This window comes from Miniopterus schreibersii, assembly GCF_964146895.1.
Source record: "Miniopterus schreibersii genome assembly, chromosome: 7".
NCBI lineage: Eukaryota > Metazoa > Chordata > Mammalia > Chiroptera > Miniopteridae > Miniopterus > Miniopterus schreibersii.
In genome coordinates, this window is record NC_138108.1 from 62237949 (window position 1) to 62256227 (window position 18279).

An 18279-nucleotide genomic window follows, 5' to 3' on the forward strand; every position below is an offset into this window, starting at 1 on the left:
CCCCAATATGGGAAGCTTGTTGAATTTTTCATAAAAGCACAAACCATAAACTTTTCTTGGAGAAAGACACTTTTGAAAGGACCTGACATGTTTTAGAGAAAAGGTGGATCCTTTTAGTTATCTGAGCAGGAGAGCCATTGCATTACATTTCCATATTAAACTGTACACACAAAATCTAGTCTTTATTTTAGAAAGAATTTTCTTATGTAATTAATTAAAAATAATTAATATACTTTAATTTTTAGAGCAGTTTTAGAGCAGCAAAATTGAGTGGAAAGTACGAATCATGCTTAAAGGCCTTTCCTTCCCCAACCTCCCCCACCATCGAATCCCCACCAGAGTGGCGCATTGTTACAATTGATGAACCAACATTGACACATCATTATCAAAGAAAGGCATAGTTTAAATTAGGGCACACTCCGATTTAATGTAGACATTCTATGGGTTTTGACAAATGTGGAATGAATGCCCTTATAGTATCATACAGAATAGCTTCACTGCCCTAAAAATCTAGTGATTTACCTGTTTATCTCTCCTGCCCTCTCTTCCAAAAAACCCCTGAAAACCACTTGTCTTTGAACTGTCTCCATAGTTTTACCTTTTTTTAGAATGTCATATAGTTGGAATCATATCGTAGGTAGCCTTTTCGTATTGGCTTCTTTCACTTCACAATATATATATGTTTCTTCCATGTCTTTCCATGGTTTGACAGCTCGTTTCATTTTTGTGCTGAATAATATTCCACTGTATGGTGTACTACGGTTTATCTAGTGACTTTTTGAAGGACATCTTGGCTGCTTCCAAGTTTTGGCAATTCTGAATGAAGCTGATGTAAACGCTTGTGTGCAGGTTTTTGCATGGACATACGTTTTCAAATTATTTAAATAAATACCAAGGAGCATGATTGCTGGATTGTATCATAAGAGTATATTTAGTTTTAGTTTTGTGAAAAATTGCCAAACTGTCTTTCAAAGAGGCTATACCATTTTGCAGTCCCACTGAAAATGAGTGAGAGCCCCTGTCGCTTCACAGCCTCTTCGGTATTTGGTGTTTGTCGGTGTTTTGGATTTTAGTCATTCTAATGGGTGTGCAGTGGTATCTCATGATTGTTATAATTTATAAGTCCCTAATGACATATAATGTTGAGCATTTAAATGTGCTTATTTGTCATCTGTATATCATCTTTGGTGAGTTATCTGTTCAGACCTTTTGCTCATTTTTAAATTGAGTTGTTTCCTTATTGTTGAATTTTTAGAGTTCTTTTTATGCTTTAGATGAGTCCTTTATCATATATGTCTTTTGCAAATATTTCGCCCGGTGAGTGTGTCGTCTTCTTATTTTCTTGACAATGTCTTTTACAGAGCAGAAGTTTTTAATTTTAATGAAGTCCAAGTTATCAACTTATTTTTCAGGATTGTGCCTTTGGTGTTGTATCTCAAAGTCATGGCCAAATCAAGGTCAGCTACATCTTCTTGTATAATATCTTCTAGGTGTTTTATAGTTTTGTGTTTTACATTTAGGTCTGTGATCCACTTTGAGTTATTTTTGTGTGAAGGGTATAAGGTCTATGTCTAGATTCAGATTTTTGCATGTAGATTTCCATCACCATCTGTTAAAAAACAATGATCCTCCCTTGGATTGCCTTTGTTCCTTTGTCAAAGATCAGTGGACTGTATTTGTATAGGTCTATCTCTGGGCTCTCTCTTCTGTTCCTCTGATCTATTTGTTTGTTCTTTCGCCAGTACCACACTGTCTTGATTACTGTGTAATTAATTTTCAAAATAATAATTGGTAAACTGTTTAAGTGTTTTTTTGTTAAGATTTGTGAACCAAGCCATCTTAAACCAATTTCTGTTATTAAGTGTGAAATGTCATGTTATTTTTAGAAGTAGATATATTCCTGGTAACCATCTTAGTAAAATTTGTATGTAATGGTAACACTGTCGCTATGGAAAGAAAAAAATTGTAGTATTTTCACTTTAAAAAATTATACTTTTATACAGTAGCTTTTTTGAAAGGTCATGTTGGTTATTTATTTAATACCTGTTAAAGAATTTTTCTTTTCAAATATGACTTAATTATATACATATGATTATGAAAAAGTCTATTAATCTTCTAAAATAACATTGTCCAGTATGACAAATCATGATAGCTGTTCTTATATAGTTTTCAAAAACTATTGCTTATTTAATATTAAGACATAACTACTTATCTGAAATATTTTATGGTAGAAATCAATGTATATAAACTTTGTGAAGTGAGTTGAGCTAGATTTTGGAGGATGCTTATAAATACATGGCACATTTTTTTTGCCTAAAGCCCAATTCAGGAGAAAAAAATTAACCAGTAATATAAAGTAATATGTGATAAGTACAATGTGGTTGGCAGTGATTTGAACCCCTTTATAAGTTATTATGACTGGTAACTATAAACTAATGCTAGCACTTCGCTGGTTTTGGCTCATGGTATCTTTAACCTTTTGTGTGAGAAACACAATAAATTTTCAGTAAAAGTCTTTAGGTAATTGGAATGATTGTCAGCCATGATCAACTCTTATGAGTATACTTTTATATCAGTTTTGTTCAGGTATAATTTATTTGCAATAAACTTTGACAAAAGCATAGTCAACAATAAAAATATATTTTAAAAAAGAAATAAAAATAATATACAGATTAAAAAAAACAAAACAAAAGAAAATACAGCAGTGTAACTTTGACCACAGTTATGATTCAGAGCATTTCTGTCACTTTAGAAAGTTCCCTTGTGCCCTCTTGAAATCAGTCTGCCCCTACCCCATCTCAGCTCTCAGGCACTGATGACCTGCTTTCTGTATTGTTAATTGGTTTGCATTCTCTAGAATATTTAGTAGTGTATTTTGCTTAGTGCAGAAGACATGGCATTAAAAATTGATGGTAAATTGATATTTTGTAAAATACACAATATGCTTCATTGTAGTAAAATTTTTGAGATGCTCAAATAAAGTTCTGTCGGGATTATTCCTAACATTTTTGGTTTTAAAATTTTCTGCCTTGTCTCCTCTCTGTAAAAACTTATATGTTGAATGGAACTTAATATATAAACCAACTCATGACACATTATATTGTAAAGCAAAGTATCCTTTATCCTTTTGTAGTTAAACTCTTATCTCCTTGTTGGTTTTTAAAAGTTGATAATTTAAGAAATGAAAGTCTCCAGATGCTCTCCCATTAGAATTTAATTTCTTCCTTGTTTGACAGTCGCCCTCAGTAGTTTACCTCGCTCTGTAAAAGGCCGCCTGCCTCATCCTGTGCCCCCTGCTCAGGCCTGGCCGTGGGAGAGGGAGGGTGGCTACAGCAGCTCTTTCCTTCGTAGCAGTCTGCTCTTTGCGACTCCTCTTGCTCATACATGGTCTCTTCTAAGAGCGTGCGGAAAAGCAGTGGTTGGTATCCTGGAGAACACAGCTCCACCAAGATGAACTATTGGAATCCTTTTGTGACTTTCAGTGAGATGGACTGAACTTTGATTCCTTTATATAGGAAAGTGTTCAGAATTCTTTGCATATGACAATGAGTGGAGTTTTCTGATTTTTCCCAGAAAGGTTTTGTTTCTGGAATTTGTGCTGCATCATTTAGTAGTCGTTTTGAAACTAGTTCTATCTACATAAAAGCCAGACAGTATGAAACATTTTTTCATATTTGCCCCACTAAACATATTTGAATTTCTACTAAATTTGGAAATCCTATACTCAAAGACAAATAATCCTAATTTCAATTTATTTATAGCAACACTTTGGGTAACATGATCTACTAACCAAATCCTTAAGAAACTGGTGTTTCGGAGTGGTAAATACGGATCTGTTAAGAAATCCGAAGATCTACATTTAAACAGTCTCTCACTGAAGCCTTCAGACAAAAGAAAAAAATTTTGGAAGTTAATTTGTGAGGTAACATGCATGAAATAGGACTAAACAGCCATGTGATGAGAGCCACCAACCTGAGAACTTATATTTTATATATTTATATTATTGTTCTCGAAACTAATGGTTCTATACTTTTTTAAGGTAATGCTCAGACCATTTTAAGGGATTTCTCGTTTGGGGGTTTGTCTTCAGAAGGCACATTCCATTTGGCCTGTACCATGATACCTTACACATGGCTCTGTCTTCAAGTCAGATCCAGTGGGAGAACAGGCATGAGCACTACCTGTGATACGGAGCAGATTGCACTCTGCTCCAGTGGTGGCACATACAGAGTGCATTGGGAAGGAAATACTTAATTTTGGCTCATATATCAGGGGAGGCTTCATAAGGGGACACTAAATAATGAGTTGCATTAAATTTCGTATTTGTTTTTTTCCATTTACAAGTTACTGTTTAGAAAATTTGGAAAATCAGTGACACATTGAGAGAAAAAAATATAAAATTACCATTAATATTTTCGTAGGTAATCCATATTTTGTTCTTTAGCTGTATTTTGACCTGTCATTTTTCATTCCTTAATATGAACATTTCTCCATGTCATTAAATATTTTTCTGCAACATTATTTTAAATAACTACATGGCTATTTAACTACTGTAAAGATATAATGCAAATTATTTATTTAATCCATCACTTAGTATTGAAGATGTAGATTGTTTTGCTTTTTACTGTTATGAAAAACACCATCAACAATATTCTTGTGGATGCAATTGGTTCTTTCTTTTAAATTAATTCTTATTTTGTCAAAGTAGCACATTCACCTGGTCTGAAATTCTAATAGTTGTAAAAGGCCTATTAGAAGATACAGTGGCTCCTTACCCACTCTCTTGAGTCCTCTTCTCTAGAACCTTCCACTTTTAACCCTTCACTTTTTTCTCATGGTTATTGTAGATGCTCAATTACAAATACATACATTGTTTCCTTTTGAGTCATTGGTTTAGATCTTGTTTGTTGACTTTATATGATGGTCTTTGAGGGTTCTTCACCTTCTCTGTATATTCCCAGTATTGTTAGATTCCAGCTTTTGGCTTATTTATTTTTAGTGTTACATCATTATACTATGCACACAGTCATAGCTGAACATTGTAATGCACTCTGATGAAAAGTTCGCTTCTGATTCTGTTTTTCATGGAGTATTGCCTTGTTTTTTCATTTGCTTAGTTTCTTGTCACTCTTAATATTTCTTCCTATTCTGAGTATAATTTTCCATAAAATGAATCACATCAGATAATTTATTTGTTTCAATTTTTTTCTGGAATGTATTTTTCCAGGAGACTTCCATTTTCCGTCTGCCTCCTTCTCTGGCTCTCACCCTGCGTGTTTCCTTTGCTGTTAAACCAGGGGCTCCTGTTCCTTTTCCTGAGTCTCATGCTGTTTCCTTCTTGTCTTACTCCTATGTTCCTGTGGTATATATTCCTGCAGGAGTTTCCTGAGAAAGGCTGTGTGAGAAAAAAAATTTCTTTGCTCAGTTTTCTCGATTGATATGTTGCCTGAGTAATTAAATTTTAGATTGAAAATCTCTTTCCTTCAGAATTTTTGAATTAGCATTAGTTAAATGTGGTTTGTATGTTTTTTGATTGATTGCTCAAAAGTCAGGCTACATATAAAAAGTTCTGAACAACACCATTGATGAATCTTTACGTGTCAATGTGCTTTTTGATTGGCTAATGCTCTACCTAGAATAAGAGACTAATATATTTAGGAAATTTCATAATGTTAATTACAATTTATGGAGCACTTACTGTGTGCTTATCCTGGCCCAAATAATTAAAGAATACTGTCTTATTTTAAATCACCCCTGATGAGGTGGGTCTTGTTTATCATTAGATGAGAAATTGAAGCACAGACAGGTAAAATTTCTTGCTCAAGATCACGCAGGTAGCAAATAGAGGAACAGGGCATGTTTGTCTGGTTTGTGTGTCTCTTAATTATTAAGCATACTTCTTTACAACTATTATGGAAAAGATTTAAGGAATAATAATCCTGCAAATGGCATCATATGTGAATGGAATACATACCTTCCCTATCATCAGATGACTATTTTGTTTGCTAATTTCCCATAGTGGATAATTTCTCAAAAATTTTTTGGTCCTTCTAGAATTGTGTATCCAGCTCTGGCCACTGTCTTTCATGAATGAAAAAAGATGGACCAACATGAGATTATTACTTAATTAAATTTTTCTTTTTTATTTCTTGTTTAGAAAGTAATGGTATTTTCTTTGAAAAACTTTGTGTACTCATTCAGACAACATTGGCATCCTTGTTTAATGGGTGCGATTGATAGATACAATTTTATATTAGTTACTTTTTATACTGTCTTACAGGATTCTTTCACAAACAGTTTAAACCCAGCCACTATTTCTCCTAAGTGATATCTTAAAGAAGAAGTCACATGTTTCTTCCTGAACACCAAGCAGCCCGGTATTCTATCAGATGTTTTGCGCGGTTTCAGCAAGTCTTACACTGAACGTCTTCAAGAGCCGGTGCAGTAGGCAGAGCACTGCAGCTGGGGCACCTGTAGAGATCAGCACACCTGCCCTCCAGCAAAAGACAGTAATTAGTTGCTCATATTCCCCTTGCAAACTTCCCCAGTGTTGCTGCACATGAAACACAGAGATCACAGCAGTGCTGTCATGAGCTCCGCTCTGTTGGAGTTGTTTATGCCCATTCAATTTTTAATGTTCCTATAAGACGTTTTGATGGGAACCCTGAGCCCATTGGGATTTGCATGCTTGATCAGACCTGTGATGATTTAAATATAGAAATAAAGAGAAAACCTTTGGATTGCATTGACTGATAACTTTTAGGACAGCGTTAGTGCAAAACATTAACATGATACTTGAGGCAAAGCTGTGTTTGATAAACCTTCACAACTTTTTCCTGTCTTGACAGCAGGTATAGCTTCAGTAAATCTAAACAAGTTCTTTGATGTGTGTAGATCCAAGTGCATGTGGGTATCTGGATGGCACCGTCTGAATATTTGAAAAGATGGTTTTATGCCAACCACTTTGTATTGAAATTGAACTACTCTTATTATCAACCTTTTAGTCCTACCCTATTGTCATATACAGTTTATATTATTAAAGGGAGAGAGGAATTTTAGTAAAATACAGTAGTGTATATGGATTGGATATATTGGGGCCAAAGAAATTTATCATGCAAATACTTAGAGGCCTTTTATACCATAATTTTAGTTTCAACACTGCATGTGTCCTAGTTACTATGTCTGATAGAACCTAGTGTTTTGCCAGGTGACCTTTCAAGTAGTTTTTAACTCTGAGATTCAGTTCTTTTATTATATTTGTATAAGTCATTAATAAACAGCCTTACTAAAGATATTTTATTTTATTATTTTATTTTTTTAAATATATCTTTATTGATTTCAGAGAGAGGAAGGGAGAGGGAGAGAGAGATAGAAACATCAATGATGAGAGAGTCATTGATCGGCTGCAGCCCACAACCCGGGCATGTGCCCTGACCGGAAATCGAACCCTGATCACCTGGATCCTAGGTCGATGCTTAACCGCTGAGCCATGCCCAGCCAGGCACTAAAGATATTTTACTGATTCTAAATCTATTTAGTTTGAAAAATGCTATAATTTCTAATACCATAGCTAATTCAGCTGACATTTATTCTGAGGAAAAAACCACCCTAGCACCTCATCATTTAAGCACAGTAGGGTGGGTATACGTGCTTCTCAGTCTGGTTCTTAGAAACAAATGGGCACTGTGGAATTGTCAGCTTAGAGTGCAGCTAAAGTAGATAGGATTCAGCACTGGACTGTCATCGACAGAGTTGGGACCTTGAGGTGCTGTTGAATTCATTCAGTTCATTGTGCCTAACATTTTCCTTCATTAATTCACAGGTAGAATCTTCCAGTGGGTTTCTGAGCAGAGTTGTTCGTTAGACCCTCAGCGAAAAATGAAATGAATGACATGACTTAAAAAGCTTGCTTCTAGATTTTGTGTCTGCCTGCCTTTCTTAGTGGTGCGTCTAAACGTGGGTGGAGCTGGGTTGCTTCCCCTGTGAGCTGATGATAGTGTTGGTAGGTAGGTAGCCTCAACAACATACTTGTGTGTTTATATGTGCAACACTTTGGCTAGCTGACACCTCATTGACTTTCAGGAATTTCACAAGTCCTCCCTAAGAACTGATCTGTCTATAGTGGCCTTCTGAATTCCTGATCACTTCATGTAAATGTTGCGTAAAACATTTGGCAGCCTGCTTCTTGCATACGTGCTCATGTACCTTGGGTCAGTATCTTACATATCTTTTTATCCTTGGTGCCTAACTCAGTGTGATCAGTCAGTGTTGACTGGATTAGTAAATGATTGAAAATACTGTGCAGTGCTGGTGAATTGCCCTTGGAAATGCTATAGTAAAGAATGAATCACAACACTTCCAATAATAGAAATGACTTTTTCTCCTGCTCCCCCCCCATATAATCCTAGATTGATTCCCCCCCCCCTCAAGAATAAGTACCTAAGAGCCCTGGCCAGGTAGCTCAGTTGATTAGAGTGTCTTCCTGATTGTGGGACACAGTCAGGTTCTTCAAGGTTGTGGGTTCGATCCCTGGTGTGGGCCCAAACAAGAATCAACCAATGAATGCATAAATAAGTGGAACAGATTGATGTTCCTCTCTCTCTCTCCCCCTCTCCCTCCCTCTCCCTCTCTCTTCCTTTCCCTCCCTTCTTTTCTCTAAAAATCAATAAAAAAGAATAAGTACCTATGATTTGATTTTAACTTTACCTTTTTACTATTAGTGCATCAAAAAATATTTTGTGAAAAAACATATTTTTACTATAGAAAGGTAAATTCTTCTTACTCTGAGTTACAATCTGGACCCATTTAGCTTACTTAGCTTTGTTTTCTACATTTTTCTCTAACCCTTGTTTCTCCCCTGGTGCAGGACAGACTTTTCACCCTGTTTCAGGATAAGCCACGCTTCCTTCTGGCATCCAGCCGTGGTCTCTGAGCTCCAATCTCATGAACTCTTGAGTTACTTCTGTTTTTGACTCACCAGTTTAGAACTAAATCATGTGTCCCTATGTTTCGTAAAATGTGTCTCTCCATCTAGCTTCATTACTGTGATTTTTAAATTTAAAAATTTTAATTCTTTTTTTTCCTCGAGCATGGCAGAATGCTAAGTACTTCGTTGTCACTCAGTAAAACTGTACGTGTTGGTTAATCTCTAGCTGTGTAGTGTAAGCTTTCTCCCAAAGAAAGTGAGAAAGACAGACAGAGACAGATAGGAGGGAAGAAGGGAGGGAGGGAGGGAGGGAGGGAGGGAGGGAGGGAGGGAGGGAGGGAGGGAGGGAGGGAGGGAGGGAGGGCAGACCAGGAATCATATTTGGAGAATAGAGAAAGAACTTTGATTTTGGAATTTGAAAACTTGAGTCTAAATTCTGATTCTGTTTACTGGCTCTTTAATCTTGGATGAGTTCCATAATCTTTGGGTGTAAATGATACTAATATCTTCTTGGTAAGCTTGTTGTAACATTATACAATGTATGTCAAGTTCTTATTACCACATTCTCTGGTACATAATACATGTGTAACAAAGGTTAGCTAACTCTGGTGTTTTGCATGTAAGTAAGGCAAGTGAGGTTTAGAGAGCTGAATGAAGGTTATACAGCCAGTAAATTGTGGAAGGAGGATTCATAACCCAGGTTTTTGTTTTGTGTTGTTTTGTTTGAACTTGAAAGCAGTGGTTTTCATTTGCTTCTCAGCCTTTTGGCTGAAATCAAGTGTAAAGCAACGTTTTTCAAATATCAGTGTACATCAGAATCCCTTGGAGAGCTCTGTAAAATGCAGATTGCTAGGCCCATCCTAGAGTTTCTAGTTAAGTAGGCCTAGAATGGGGCCTGACAGTATGCATTTGTAAGAAGTTTCCAGCATCCGCTGCTGTTGCTGCTGCTGCTGGTCCAGGGACCACACTTGGAGAGCCAGCGCTCTACAGCAGTGTTTCTCAATCCCAGCCGGACATCAGAAATCACTGGGGAGCTTCTAAAAATTACTGATGAAACCGGAATCTCTGGTTGTTGGACCTAAGTATCAGCTAACTTTATTCTATTTTTTAAAAGCCCTCCAGGTGATTTTAATGTGCTAAACTCTGCAGTTTTCCCCTTAGAACTGGGTACCAAGCAAAGTACTGGCCTTGAACACCTCCTGGCTGCCCAGTAAAACAAGGCCCATAGTGGTGTCTGGTTTTGCCCTGTCGTGTTTTAAAACAATTATTGTATCCTAGACTTATTTTATTATTTTGCCTGTGTTAATTATTTGTTTATTGTTGTTAGCATTTCTCCATTCCTTTTCAAGTAATGTCTTGAATACCTTCATCAGTCTCTTCAGTGGATTTTATGTTAATAGTTGACAGGAACAAGTACTTAGCAATAGGTGACTTGAAGTATTAAGTAGATAAAGGAATATACCTAAGTTTTATAAAAGCAAACATTTTAGCAACTTACTGTGCTTTTATAATTCTGATTATGAGTTTGTTTTCTTTTCTAAGATGCTGTCGGAAAAGGTACGTTCGTGTCTTAGGGCACTAGTTGTTGGTTAGAACAGATGATAGTTGTGCACCCAGGAGTATGTGGGTGAAAATGCAGTGGATTAATTGTAAAGAAGTCATTTCTTCTGTTACATGATTCAGTTGATAAATACATACAAACTAAGGCATGAAATCATTTGCTGGATAAGAGTGGGCAAAATACCACATAATTTCATTAACCTTTAAGCAACGAAATTATAAATCCCTACACAAATGATTAAGGTTATCATTGCCTATCACCCCCTTTTGATACCTACAGACCGTTAATTCTTCTCTGTCCCGCTGAGTCTTATTAAAACTTCTGACTGATGTACTTTTATTAAAAGGTTTAGAATTTTCCAATTTAAAATACTTGCTTCACACTATCACCTCTAATTTAACTAGGCCGTTAAACATAGTATTTTGCAAAGGGAAAAAGTCAATAGCTGTTTCTTTAAAAAAATTAATAAATTGAAATGCATTTTAAACTCTGCTCAGAGGTGAGCAACTGTTATATATACTAGGTCCTTTGATAGTTGATTTGTTCCTTTAGTATGCAAATTTCAGGTTTACCAAAGATCTACTGCTTTTATTTAAGAAATATGCCTCGAGGCTAGATTGGTAAGCTTCAGGGAGATACCGTATCTAGTTTGGTGTGAAAGAAATAGTTGTTAAAGGATCACTTGAGTTGGGTCCCAGAAGATGAAGAGGGGAGCTGAGGCAGATGAGGAAAGCTGACTGTATTTCATTTCATTTGCCTAAAAATACCACTAAGTTAAAAATGAAGACAACGAATGATGGCAATACAAAGAAAGTGAGTGTGAATAAGCCATTTTTTGGGTGTAGATTTTGTGAAAAGTTCTGACTTGTGAGAAATTTAAAGGAAAGAGCTTGTTATCTCCCCGAGCAAGAAGCGTGGCGCATTTTCTGGATGGCCAGGCTCTTGAGAGCTCTACAGCTTTGGGAGGAGACCCTTCCAAGGAGGAAGGAATGGGCCACTCCCCTGGCCAGTCAGCAGCATCACGTGTGGTCACGGAGATGACGGGGGTCATGGAACATCTTCCCATTCCAAAGCAAAGGATTAAAGGTTGCTGTCTTAGGTTGGAGACTAGGTAATCTGGTTTGCAAGTGTTGAGCGAAGAGTGTAATAGACTCCTAGCTCTGGGGAGCTTCATCTCACGGATCTTTTGGAATCTCTAACTTCCAAACAGATCCCCCCCCTTAAATAATTTAAAAATTATGAAATATATTTCCCTATTGATAGCTTGTAGAATTTTTTTTTTACTTCTGTTGTTGTTTTAGGTACTTCTGTCTGTCTTTTGGATGTCTTTAAGCACTTAGGCCCCTAGAGATAGAGGATTTGAGCATCATCGTCTCCTAATTGAAATGGCCTCTGTGTGCCTGTGTGCTGTGCATCTCTGGAGGTGGACAGTGGCGTACAGAGGGTAAGGGTGAGGCTGGAAGTCCCTAACATACCTTTTCCTATTCAGTGCCACTTTTTAAAAATTTTTGGACAGACTTTAAGATTACTTTAGAACTTTTGAATTAGTTACTATGTTCACTTGGTTGAAATTCAAAAAGTTCAAGGCTATGAAATCTCTCTCGTATATATCCTAGTCCCTTAATACTCACTTTTTAAATTCACATTTAACCAGTGTTATTGTTTTTTGTGTATCCTTTTAGAGATATGTAAACATATGTAATCAACATATTTATTTTTGCTCATGTATTGATTTATGTTTTTACCCTGTGAGCATTGTATTTTGGAATTTCTAAAAAATGCCAAATTACATTAAAAAATATACAATGTATAGCCTTACTCAGATATGAGGTATTTCTGTAATTTTTTTAACATTGAGGTTAGTTCAAGAACTAACATCCCCTGTATCTCCCTGCAAATTTGTGAAGCAGAATTACCTGCAAGGCTCTGGAAGGTTCCATGGTTATGAATCAAGGCCTGATTTTCCTCCCTGGCCTTCCTGGGCACGCCCTGTTTCCAAGGCCAGTACTATTTTCATGTCCACACAGTCATGTTTTCTTGTTCTTTTGAGGAACTCTCATTTGGACATGTTGGGCTCAGAGTAGATTCCTTTGTGTCTCCTTTCATTATTTCCTCCTTGTACTCTACCTGGTTTTGCTTCTAAATTTCCATTTTCTGTGAGCTCTTATATTTGTATTTATACTTGGTTTTATGTAATTTGATGTTTTTTGATCTTAGTTGAGTGTATAGTTTCAATAATAATGTAGTTTCAATAATAATTTGCTCTTTTAAATTTTACTTTTGTTGAGTCAGTAAAAGATAGTGATTGAGAGTATGGGCTGTAAAGCTAGGTTGCCTGGGTTTGAGGCCTAAGAACGTGGCCTTAGGCAAGTTATGTGACTTCTTTCTGCCTTCGGTTTCTTAACTTTGTTAGGTGGGAAGTAACAATATTTTCTACTTAAGAGATGTGATCATTAAATTATGTTAGTTGCAGATAGCTCATCAATGTTAGCTATTTGTATTTCTGTGATATAGTTGTGATTATGTTTGATTTTATAGGGTACAATTTAGTATTTTTGACATTATAATTTTGAGATTTAGGGAACCTTATAAGTCTTGATTCCAGGACAAAATGTGAGGGTGACTTGAGAGAAAAAAAAAATCAATTCTCTTTTTTTCCTTTCCTTGTTAGTTGAGAATAGTGTGTACATATTTTTTTCATGTTCTTTTTGTGTGTGTAGAGCATCACTGTTCAATAGAATTATAATGCAATAATTTAAAATTTTCTAATGGCCACATTAAGTAAAAAGAAATATGTTTGATTAATTTTGCTAATATACTTTATTTAACCCAATATGTCAAAATTATTGTCATTTCAACATGTAATCAATATAAAATTATTGAGATATTTTAGAGTCTTATGTTTAAATCTGCTGTGTATATTATACTTATAGCTCATCTCAGTTTGGACTAGCCACATTGCAAGCGCCCAATAAGCTCATGTGACTAGTGGTCACAGTATTGGACAGCACAGTTATATAGTATAACTACTTTTAAATTTGTCCGTTTAAGTTAGGGAGGGGTTTTTATATTTTTCAGCAATTGATAAAGCTAGCTGCATCTCATCATAGGCAGAGAGAAATTACAAGTTTGTGTTATGAAAAGAGAGGTAGGGGAAAGGTTTAGGTTTGGGAATGATCAGTGAATATATAAATGGTAATTGAACTCTTGAAGTCGGGGACAAAATGAAATCATAATATCTCTAAGGATAAAACCCTAGGGAATTCCTAGAAAAGAAGCCGGGGCAAAATAGTGAAAACCCATAGGCCAGAGGACCGTCGCAAGGCGGTCATGCCCTGAAAAGCAATGGAAGGGAATTTCACAAGGCTGGTGGGTGGGATGCCAGATGCCACATTCTAGCAGTGTGAGGAATGAAAACAGCCAATTACTTGTTTTTTGCCAACAATGGCTGTTTCAGTGGAGTGATGACTAAGGAAGCCAGGTTGTGGTGGCTGAGCACTGAATGAAAGCTGAGGTGAAGACAGTGAGCCTATATGATTGCCTTATGAGGCTCGACAGGCATAGCTGGTGGAGTTGACAGAAGTGTGCTAACGATGAAGGAGAGGCAGCCAGTGGACAGGAAGGACTGAAGGTGGAGAAGAGGAGGAGCCTGATGAAGTGAGTGTTTAGAAAGGGCATGGTGATAGGGTGGAGTGTACACTAGAGGGGGGAGTGACGGAACAGAAGGGGGCCGCTGTGAAATAGAAGGGAAGGTGTTTGTTGTGAGAGGGGAGAATTCGCGTGTGACAGAGTGGTTCTCACACAGCTAGCTCGTGTGAGCAAAAGGGAGATGCCCCACACTGCTTAATTTCGGGAAGCACCGAGGATCCAACCCTGACCGTTCATGAGCTAAGAACAACACGAGTGAAGAGAAACACCCAGTTATACTATTCTAGTAGAAAAATCCAGCGTCACGTGCTACTCGGAACCTAAGATACTAGGGATCACTCAGTAAGATTATCTCTTTGTCAGAAGGACAAACTGTCTGACCAAGGTTCGATCTCATTGCATAGGTGGTTACCACCTTGATTTGCTCACTTCTTTCCAAGCGCTGTGTGTATTTGTCTGGTTCGTTGAATCTGAGTCCCCCGTAGAGGGCCGGCCTGATGCAGGTGCATTGGGAAATGTAGTTTTAGCTTTCGAGGCTCTGTAATACAGGGAGCTAGGGTGCATGCTAGAAACGGGTGAGAGCACAGGCTGGGTGGTCCTGGCTCTTGATCTCTTTCATGAGTCACAGTCAAGGTGTTACCCAGGGCAATAGTCACCTGAATATTTGAGCAGCCTAGATGATCTGTTTTAAAAAATGGCTCACGTATAATGCTATTAAGTTGATTCTGGCTATTTTGCAAGAGGTCACATGGACCACTAACAGCGGGCTTCACCCGGAACGAGCGAGGGGTAGGTGCAGCATCTTTTAGGACCTGGCCTCAGAAGTCAGACAGCATTACTTCCACCGCGTTGTTTTTCATTCAGACCCGCCCTGATACAGTGAGAGAGGGGACTACACAGAGGCATGAATTCCACGAGGTGAGGATTTGGGGGACCTCTTGGAGGCTGGTTACCATGCCTCCCCCTCTCCCCACTTTTCTTTGATAGCAGAAATTGATCCGATTTGTCTGTAGAAGCAAAACACAACATTCTTTCAATAGAATGGAATTAGCCAAGAATTTGGATCGAATGTGGTCCTTTGTTAACTATTAAGGGTACAAAGTGCCCTCAGCCAGTTTTTTAAAAGATTCAGAAATGCTGTTCTGTTACTTGTTCTCAGGTTTCTCTTCCAAAGGCAGAGCATGTATCATAAAATCATGACCCAGTCTAGGCATGTGTATTTTGATGTTTGGAGATAATGAGGTTGCGATACTTTGTCCTCCAGACTAGCTTTCCTGTCCCCATCTCTGCCATGAACAGGTCTGACTAGCTCTCCCTGTGGTACTTTCTAAGATCCTGACCACCTTTGAGAATTGGAGTGAGCATCACTGTGACGTGCTAGGTAGATGTAGGCCGGTCTCCCATGCCTGGGTCACATCATCTTGTTTTCTTGTTTCATCTCATGAATCACAATTGAAATGATACTGCTGATATACCAATCTCCCTGCATCTGCTCTCCCCTCCCCAAAATTAAGCTCCAGCGGGGCAAACTGTGTCTTGTTCTCTGCTGAATTCCCAGCACCTACTGCAGTGCCTGGGAGCTGCTCAGGAGGTTAACTATTCTTTGAGAGAATATACTACATGGTCATTATTTCAAAGAAGCCATCTCTGAAGTCCCCCCTCTCCCCAGCTTGATTTATGTCTTCCTAGCCTTTCTTTCTCCCTTAACCTTTTTTTTTTTTTAGGTGACATTCAGGACCCTCCCTGTTGCTGTGACTGCTTTCCTGTCTTATTCAGAGTTGGTGCCTGGAAGGTTCTCTGACCTGGTTTCTTTCTAATATAGGTTATTCTGAGTCTGTGATTACTGTTTGAAATAATTCTTTTAAAAGATGTGTTGGGTCATCCAGTGATTTGGTGCTATGTAAACTGTTTGGGAGCCACACTTCTTTTGGCTTTGCTGGCTCCTCCTTTTTGCTTGTCATAAAGGATCCTTTTGGATGAGTTACTATGTTAGTTTTGACCTTGTTTGTATCCGTATACCCAAGGATCCTGACTTTTATATATACAGAACAGGAATGTCACAATATCCACCCCTGGGTATATGGTAACATCTTTTCTCTTTACTGTGCGTGGTTTTCAGAGAACACAGGGCTGTGTAAGTTAAGTAACAGTGGAAAGCAGATGGAATGCGCTCCCAGAAAGTAGTGTTCTTAAGGTATTTACCCCAGATCTACAAGTGCCTATGTACCCCCTCTGTTGCCCTGGGGTGCAAACCCCAATCCTGGGCTGATTATCTATGTGCACCCCAGCCTGCCTCTGAGATTTTAGACCATCCTCATCAAAGGTTCTTGACAGTTTTTTGGATTATGGACCTTTTTGCAAATCTGACAAACTGTTGACCTTCTCTACAGAGAGATAGATATCCATTCACATAAACCCACACATTTTACATGTATCGTTCAGGAGTGTATAGGCTTCTGAAGGCCGCCCATGTACCAAGGCTAAGGACCTCTAATATGAATTATTATTATTTTTTTTACATTATAATTGATTTGGGAAATCCTTGGAAAGACAGAAAAAAGCTCTTATTAGTTAAGACTCAGAACATTTCTGTTTTGGAAGGTTCTTCTTCCATCTTGGGATATCCAAGAATCAGGCTGCTAGGCCATTCAGATAAAGTCTTGTCCTGGTCAGGATTCAGAATTCAGGCTGGGGCTCGGCCGGGTGTGGCTCAGTGGTTCAGCATCGACCTGGGATCCAGGCGATCGGGGTTTGATTCCCGGTCAGGGCACATGCCCGGGTGTGGGCCCGATCAATGACTCTCTCATCATTGATGTTTCTGTCTCTCTCTCTCCCTCTCCTTTCCTCTCTCTGAAATCAATAAAGATATATTTAAAAAAAAACACAAAAAACAATTCAGGCTGGGTTTATTTGGAAGATAACAGCTTAACCATGCCCTTCCTGATCTCACAGGTACCTCTGCATTGGTCAGATTGGACATATGTAAAGAGAGACATCGGTATATCTGGATCATCAGGTAAGCAACGGTGCTTCATTTTTATTTCTCCATCAGTTCGGTCCTCTGGCAGTATGTGCTTTTCCCCATCAGCTACGCTTTACTGCAGTGGGAGTCAGTCAGATGATAAATATTTCTAAGGAGAAGGAAGCAGCCTTTCTTAAGTTGTACCAGATTACCTCCTGTGCCGCTTGAAGTCAAGTTTCTTTATTTTTACTTTACCTCATTATTATTTCATATATTCACACTTCTATTGTAGATAAAAATTCCCTGCTCTTCTTTTTATGTATATACTTTGGAGAGTTGTGGACAGCTCTCATATTGTTCCTTGGTTGTCAGCCAAGTTACACACATTTAACGCCTTTCATCTTTCTTTGTCATTCAGCCGCTTGGCTGCTTTTTCTCGATTTCCCCCCATTTCATCCGCATCATTAGTAAACAGAAGAAAGCAGGCCATGGGCGAGCTTCCTCTGCGCCTCCCATCCTTCTTGCCCCCTGGTTTTGCCTCATTCCTCGTGGAACTAAAGGCAGCCGGCCAGCCAGCGTCCCTGGCCCGCGTTGGTGGTGCGTGCATGCCTTGCCTGCACCCGCGGGCGTCCACGTGGTCACAGCATCAGCAGCATGTCCCCGAGGAAAGATCGGAATTGGAGAACTGCGAGAAGCGACATAATGCATTCTCTGATTATGTCAGACTTCCCCTTGCCACCCAGAGGAAGTCACTGTACCTGAGTGTTGTCAGGGGCACTCATTTGCATAATAACAGAAGCATGGATATTGTTTGAAGTTTGGCCACTGTTCTCGCTTGGTTTCTCCCCCAGGCTCTCCCTCCCCCATCACCTTTCCCAACCACATTTGTGACTTGCCGTGAGAATCCGTGGCCGTGAACAAAACTGGGCAGGGGCCCATTCTGTCAGAGATTACATAGGCTCAGGTGGTAAATGCTCACGGCCTCCACGTGGAACATCTGAGAAGACAAGTGCCGTCGTTCTTGCCATTTCTGGAACCAGCTGTTGGTCTTCTTGTAACAGCTGATTCAGTGGAGATGTGCAGGAGGAAGGGACTCGTAGACCTTTGGTGCTTTTCATCAGCACTGCATTAGTTTCACAACTTTCCCCCCCGACTGGCAGGGAGAGAGGCATATGCTTCTAG

At 38.5% G+C, this 18279-nt stretch overlaps 1 protein-coding gene across 2 annotated transcripts in view; it reads left to right on the forward strand.

Annotated features, from left to right (window-relative positions):
• Positions 1-18279, forward strand: part of GTDC1 (glycosyltransferase like domain containing 1) — a 337642-nt gene that overhangs the window by 57490 nt on the left and 261873 nt on the right. The window contains exon 2 of one of the 2 annotated variants that reach the window (XM_081143376.1): positions 17088-17151. The exons of the other annotated variant lie outside the window; for it this stretch is intronic. The gene's annotated coding sequence lies outside the window, so the exon portion shown is untranslated. The remainder of the gene's footprint in view (positions 1-17087; positions 17152-18279) is intronic. 2 annotated transcript variants of the gene reach the window in all.